Source organism: Gadus macrocephalus, chromosome 7 (assembly GCF_031168955.1).
Source record: "Gadus macrocephalus chromosome 7, ASM3116895v1".
Taxonomy (NCBI): domain Eukaryota; kingdom Metazoa; phylum Chordata; class Actinopteri; order Gadiformes; family Gadidae; genus Gadus; species Gadus macrocephalus.
In genome coordinates, this window is record NC_082388.1 from 2,094,231 (window position 1) to 2,100,250 (window position 6,020).

Below are 6,020 nucleotides of genomic sequence, written 5' to 3' on the forward strand. Positions count from 1 at the left end.
TCATTGCAGGAGAAATTGTAGGAGAGATTATAACTGGCTAAGGAAATGTCTATAGGATAAGAGTGACTTTTTTTTCTTCCAAGATCATAAAATAATTTGGGTCGCACATAAATTGACAGGGTCGGTCGGAAACCGAAACCGAATAATTTCTTTTTTTAGGCCTTATAATTTCCACAGCTATTTATGAACTAGTCTTATTTATACTCTAAAATGTTATTATCTGTGTGTCAATAGGTAGCACAGGGAGAAGGTCATGTGTCAGGGGAAAGACCAGGCTGTAGCAGACAGTCAGGGAGAGGCTTCAGACAGAGATTCTGTCACGGTTAGCGGGTGGCAGGCAGGCAGGTAGGACCCAATAGCAGACAGTTCCAGTGGCGTTTTCTCCCGGAGGCCAAGGGAAGCCAGGCTTCCCTGTTTTTTTAGGCTGTAGTTGTCATCCAATAAAAACATTTATATTAACAGTTTTGTTAATTATTTTGTGCTGTGTTGCTGTCATTTCTTCCCCATTTTCTCCTCTCATTGACAATTTCACAATGTGCGATACTGCGCCCCTGTTATATACTGAAGACGCGGCGAAACACGACACTGCTCACGGCGAGGAAGCCAGCCCAAGCTGGCATCCCTTGGTGAAAAAAAAAGAAAGAATTGACCAATCAGTTGAGGCTACCGTCATGACACTGCCCTCCTCTGATTGGTCGGGAGGGTGTCAGGAGGGTGCCAAGGGAAGCCACTCGGCCCTTGGCTTCACACCAATCAAATCAAAGCATTATTATCAACGTCACCGAAAAATCAATAACAAAACAAATAGTGCGAAATTAGCAAGTTTGAATTGTTCTCATTTTTGAGTAGCCTACTTAGCAAGTGCAGTTATGGAGGGTGGAGATTTAGATTATTTACTTTAAAATAAAAAACAGCAGCGAATCCAAATAAAATCCGATGGCAGGCCAACACCGAAGCTGAAACTACGCGTGGAGAGAAAGCAAGGCTTCTTTCGGACGTTCAATGAAGAAAACTATACACGAACGGAGTGGCTAGCTGGCAGCAGCAAACCTCAGCGACTATTTTGCTGGCTAGTCTTCTTTTTGACAAGGATTCGTGCTCCCTTAACAATCCCTGGGTCACTACAGGATTCGTGGACCTTGCCAACTGTGATGGAAAATCTACATGTTGTTAGGTTTTTGGTCTATCTATGAGTTTTGTTACTATTTTGATGCATTTTATTGCCTGCCTGTTCCTATGTTTTCGTGTGTTGTAAATCATCTTCCATGCAATCCTTTGATGTATGGGCCTGTTCCTCGACCCCCTGGATAGCGTCAACGAAGCCAGAGGGTTACATGGCACGGCCGCCAACCCCTCCAATGGCATCCAGGGGAGCTTCAATTGTAAAGATTACCATCTGGTAAACAAAGGCTTTTGGTTCATTGGGGGACACAGCCCCTCCAGAACCCAAGCCAAGTGAATAAGAACTCACGACTCTGAACAATCGGTGAGTACCTTTAGAGTATGAAGTAACACGCAAAGAGAAGCTCCCATCTGAGGCCTCAGATTATTGTAATGTTTGCCTGTTATGTTGTTTGTTGATGCATGTTGTGATGTATCTTTGTTCGTACTTTTATTACAAATATATATGACCAGCAATTGCCTGCAAGTATTGTGTGCTTTTTGCATCTAAATATCTCATCTTAGACGCAATATCTGATAGAGAAATTGTCCCGGGCAATCGAGAGGCACGGTAAATGAAAAAGCCACATGTTATTTATCATATCAAATACTGTGATTGTGTGAGTCGTGTTACACGTGAACATGAAACTTGAAATAGCCGACAGCCGCGCTTTCGATTCTTTGACTATTAGCGGCTTGTGCATTTCGGTCGGGGAGGGGCTGCATTTATAATAAAATGTATAATTTAATGAGATGTTTAGGAGTAGGCCTACTGTGTGTGTGTGTGTGTGTGTGTGTGTGTGTGTGTGTGTGTGTGTGTGTGTGTGTCAGATTACAGGGATCTGTAAGTCCTGGTAAATGACCAGGCGCTCAAATAGCTCTTGTAGTTGCATTAAATACATCCAAGCTGCAACGTACTATTTTCTCTAAAGGTTTGGCCTCACTTGGCTTCCTCAAAAAAAATCCCCACGCCACGCCACTGGACAGTTCAGGTAAAGGATAATTTATTAACGCAAAAGGCAAGGAACACTGAGAACACAGGTGACGCAGGTAACACAGGCAACACCGGGAACACACAGGACAGAACTCACCACAAACTAAAATGATCCGACAAGGAACAAAGGAAAGACAAGGGCTTAAATACTAAACACACACAGGGCACACAACGAGTAACAGCTGAAACACATTAGGGGAGGGAGCAGTAATCACACAGGAGGGAAACCTGACCGGACATGGGGAGAAACAAGACAGAGATACCAAAGTAAAACAGGTAACACACCAAAACAAGACAAGGAAACAGACAGACCATGACAGTACCCCCCCCCCCTCAAGGGTCGACTACCAGGCGACCCACGACATGCAGAAAAAGAAAGTCAAACCCAAATAGGGTGGGTGGAGGGAAGCCAGGAGGAGGGAACAAAAAAAAATGGACTGGGGTAGAGCACGGGGTGACCGGGTGGCCGGGGAACTGGAGTGGGGGGGCAACGGAGGGGTGTCAGGCGGGCGGCCAGAAAGATGCACCAGGGCATGGCAGGGAGCTTCTGGCGGGCAAGCAGAAGGCGGGACCTTGAAGGCGGGACCCCTCTGGAAGACGAGGTAGAGGGCGGACCCCTTCTGGAAGGTTTAGAAGGCGGCACCCCTCTGGAAGGAGTAGGGTTTAGGAACCGGACAGGGCTCGGGGACCGGAGTCAGCTCAGGGGCTGGAGAGAAATGTTGAACCGGATGGCACTCCACACTCACCACCCCCACTCTGATAGTCCGTAAGGCACCCTCCAACCCGGGCCTTGAAGCGACAGCGCTGCACGTACGCCCCCAACACAGCCTCCAACAAAAAGAGCGTCTGCTGGGGCCAATGATGGTGGATCATTCTGTCACGGTTAGCGGGTGGCAGGCAGGCTGGTAGGACCCAATAGCAGACAGTTCAGGTAAAGGATCATTTATTAACGCAAAAGGAAAGGAACAACGAGAACACAGGTGACGCAGGTAACACGGGTAACACAGGGAACACCGGGAACACAGGTAACACACAGGACACAATTCGCCACAAACTAAAATGATCCGACAAGGAACAAAGGAAAGACAAGGCCTTAAATACTAAACACAGGGCACTTAACAGCAGGAACACATTAGGGGACTTCGATTTGGCATGTAGCCATTACTAATAATAATACCAATACTCTTTGGCTGGGATGATGAGGCATCAGACAATCAAGTCATTTTAGCCTGAATACATAGGTAAGAAGCACCAGAGCAGGTTGCTAGTACCATGGACAGTATCAGAACGATAACCTGTTGAACTAAATGGATGTGGTGCTAAACCACGGGATGCATCTGCAGACCACTGCCACATAAATAAAGGTAAGACGCGATATTTATTGCTTAAGATTTGCTGGTGCTGTGGCGAGGTCTTTTGTGTTTTTTGCACTCAAGTGGTCGGCTGTTTTAACTTGCAATTGATAGTCGGTGGAGTCAGTCTCTTGTTGACACAAAGTGACTTTTGGTCATTCTTGCTTTGCTTGAATTCTGGAATAATTGTGGGGGGGGAGTGCATGAGTTTTGGTCAGAATGCCTGATGTAGGCTAGTTTTGATGGAATGCGTGTTGTGAATTGAGAACAGCCAGCTCCTGATGTGATACAGCGTTCAGCTGTACAACAAATATTGTAGTGCTCTGTGTAGCCACACGTTTGGCCCTTCTGGACTTAAACACACAGTTCAATTCCTCTCCTAGCTCCTCTTGTTTATGTTGGTAGCTTAGCCATATCATGTCACGTTGTCAACATTGGATACATGGAGCAGAACATAGCGGGTCATATGTCTGATGCTTTTAGGAAACGTTTTCTTCATAAAAAGTGCCAGATTTTGTATACATTTTATTCCCTAGTAATAAGCTACATGGGTATGCCGTCTTTCAGAACCTTTCATTATCGGCACTTAAGAGAGAAAAAAGAGTGCATCCTCATTGTACCCAGCACTTCTGAAAATGTACTTGCGTCTCGGTCCCCAGCACATTTCAAACCAAACTGGTTTGAAATGCCCAAACCACTTTGGTTTGGCATTTCAAACCATGCCCGTACTAAAGAAACCCGGCCTGGATCCCGATTCCCCTAACAACTACCGCCCCATCTCCAATCTACCTTTTCTGCCTAAAATCCTGGAACGTGTTGTTGCCAAACAACTCATCCCCTATCTTGACACCAATGACCTCTTTGAACTCTTCCAATCCGGTTTCCACTCCAAACACAGTACAGAAACTGCCCTCCTCAAAGTGACCAATGACCTTCTGCTATCCTCTGACACTGGCTCCCTAAATATCCTCATCCTCCTTGACCTCAGTGCTGCCTTTGACACGATCAATCACTCCATTCTCCTCTCCCGTCTCCAATCCACCCTTGGCATCACTGGCACCGCCCTCTCCTGGCTCGGATCCTATCTCTCCGACAGACATCAATTCATCGCCATCAACAACTGTCAATCAGCCACTACTCCTCTCATCCACGGTGTCCCCCAGGGTTCTGTGCTTGGTCCACTCCTCTTCATTCTGTACATGCTTCCTCTTGGTCAGATCCTCCGTCACCATGGACTCCGATTCCACTGACACACAGCTTTACCTCCCCTCCAAAACCATCAGTCCTTCCACCCTCCCTCTCCAACTGACTGACATCAAGACCTGGATGCAAAACAGCTTTCTCAAACTCTGAAATCCTCATCATTGGTCCTGACACCCTCACTCACTCCACTCAGAGCTTCACCCTTAACATTGACGGCTCCACCATCACCCCCTCCACCAAAATCCGTAACCTTGGAGTTATCCTGGACCCCACTCTCTCCTTCCTCCCCCATGTTAACCATATTACCAAAACTGCCTTTTTCCACCTCCGAAACATCGCCCGCCTCCGCCCCAACCTGTCTACTACCGCTGCTGCGACACTCATCCATGCTTTCATTTCATCCAGGCTCGACTACTGCAATGGTCTTCTCTACGGCACCACCAACAAAGTCCTCAATAAACTTCAATATGTCCAGAACTCAGCTGCACGCCTCCTCACTGGTACCCGCTCCAGAGAACACATCACACCTGTCCTCCGTGAACTCCATTGGCTTCCAATTAAACACAGAATCAACTACAAAATCTTACTCATCACCTACAAGGACCTCAACAGAATCACGTTTGGGTGCATCACTTAGGTGAGATCAGTGTACTGTGTACAGTGTACTACATATATGTTGTAGTGACTAGACCATGTGTTACCAAATGTCTGGGGGCACACAGTATTGCTTTCATGGAAAATGGAATGCACCTTGCAGTCCATGCCAAGTTCAAAAATATATTCGGTGAGTATTGGAACTGTCAGGAGAATACAAATGTATGACTGTAGATTGTAAACTGATGTTGAAATTATTCAGGAGAGCCTGTAGCCTTTGATTCCCTTAGTTCAAAAGGGAAATACTGACCTGGATGTTTAAAGTATATAGTTTATATTTAATATCAGATATTTTCTTTATTTATTTGCAGATATTATTTGACGACTGCATTATTTGTGTTTTAAAGGCAACAGGTATAGGTCATACCATTTGTCTTAGTCTTGATTCATTTTGCACATCTGTGCTGTCATAGTTGACAGCAAATGTAAAATAGCTACATCTTCATGTCGATATGCTTATTGTTGTCACTTTCAATTGTCACTTCTTGCCATTAAATTAAATTATGTTACCTTGTCACTTCCATTCCATTTTGGTGCTGATAATTTGAAACAGGAATGGTGTTTTACAGAACTTTTCGTGTTCAGTGTAATTATCTTAATTATCTGGCTACTTACCCTGTAGATGCTCGAGGGTCATTCTCTGTCAACTCAACCAG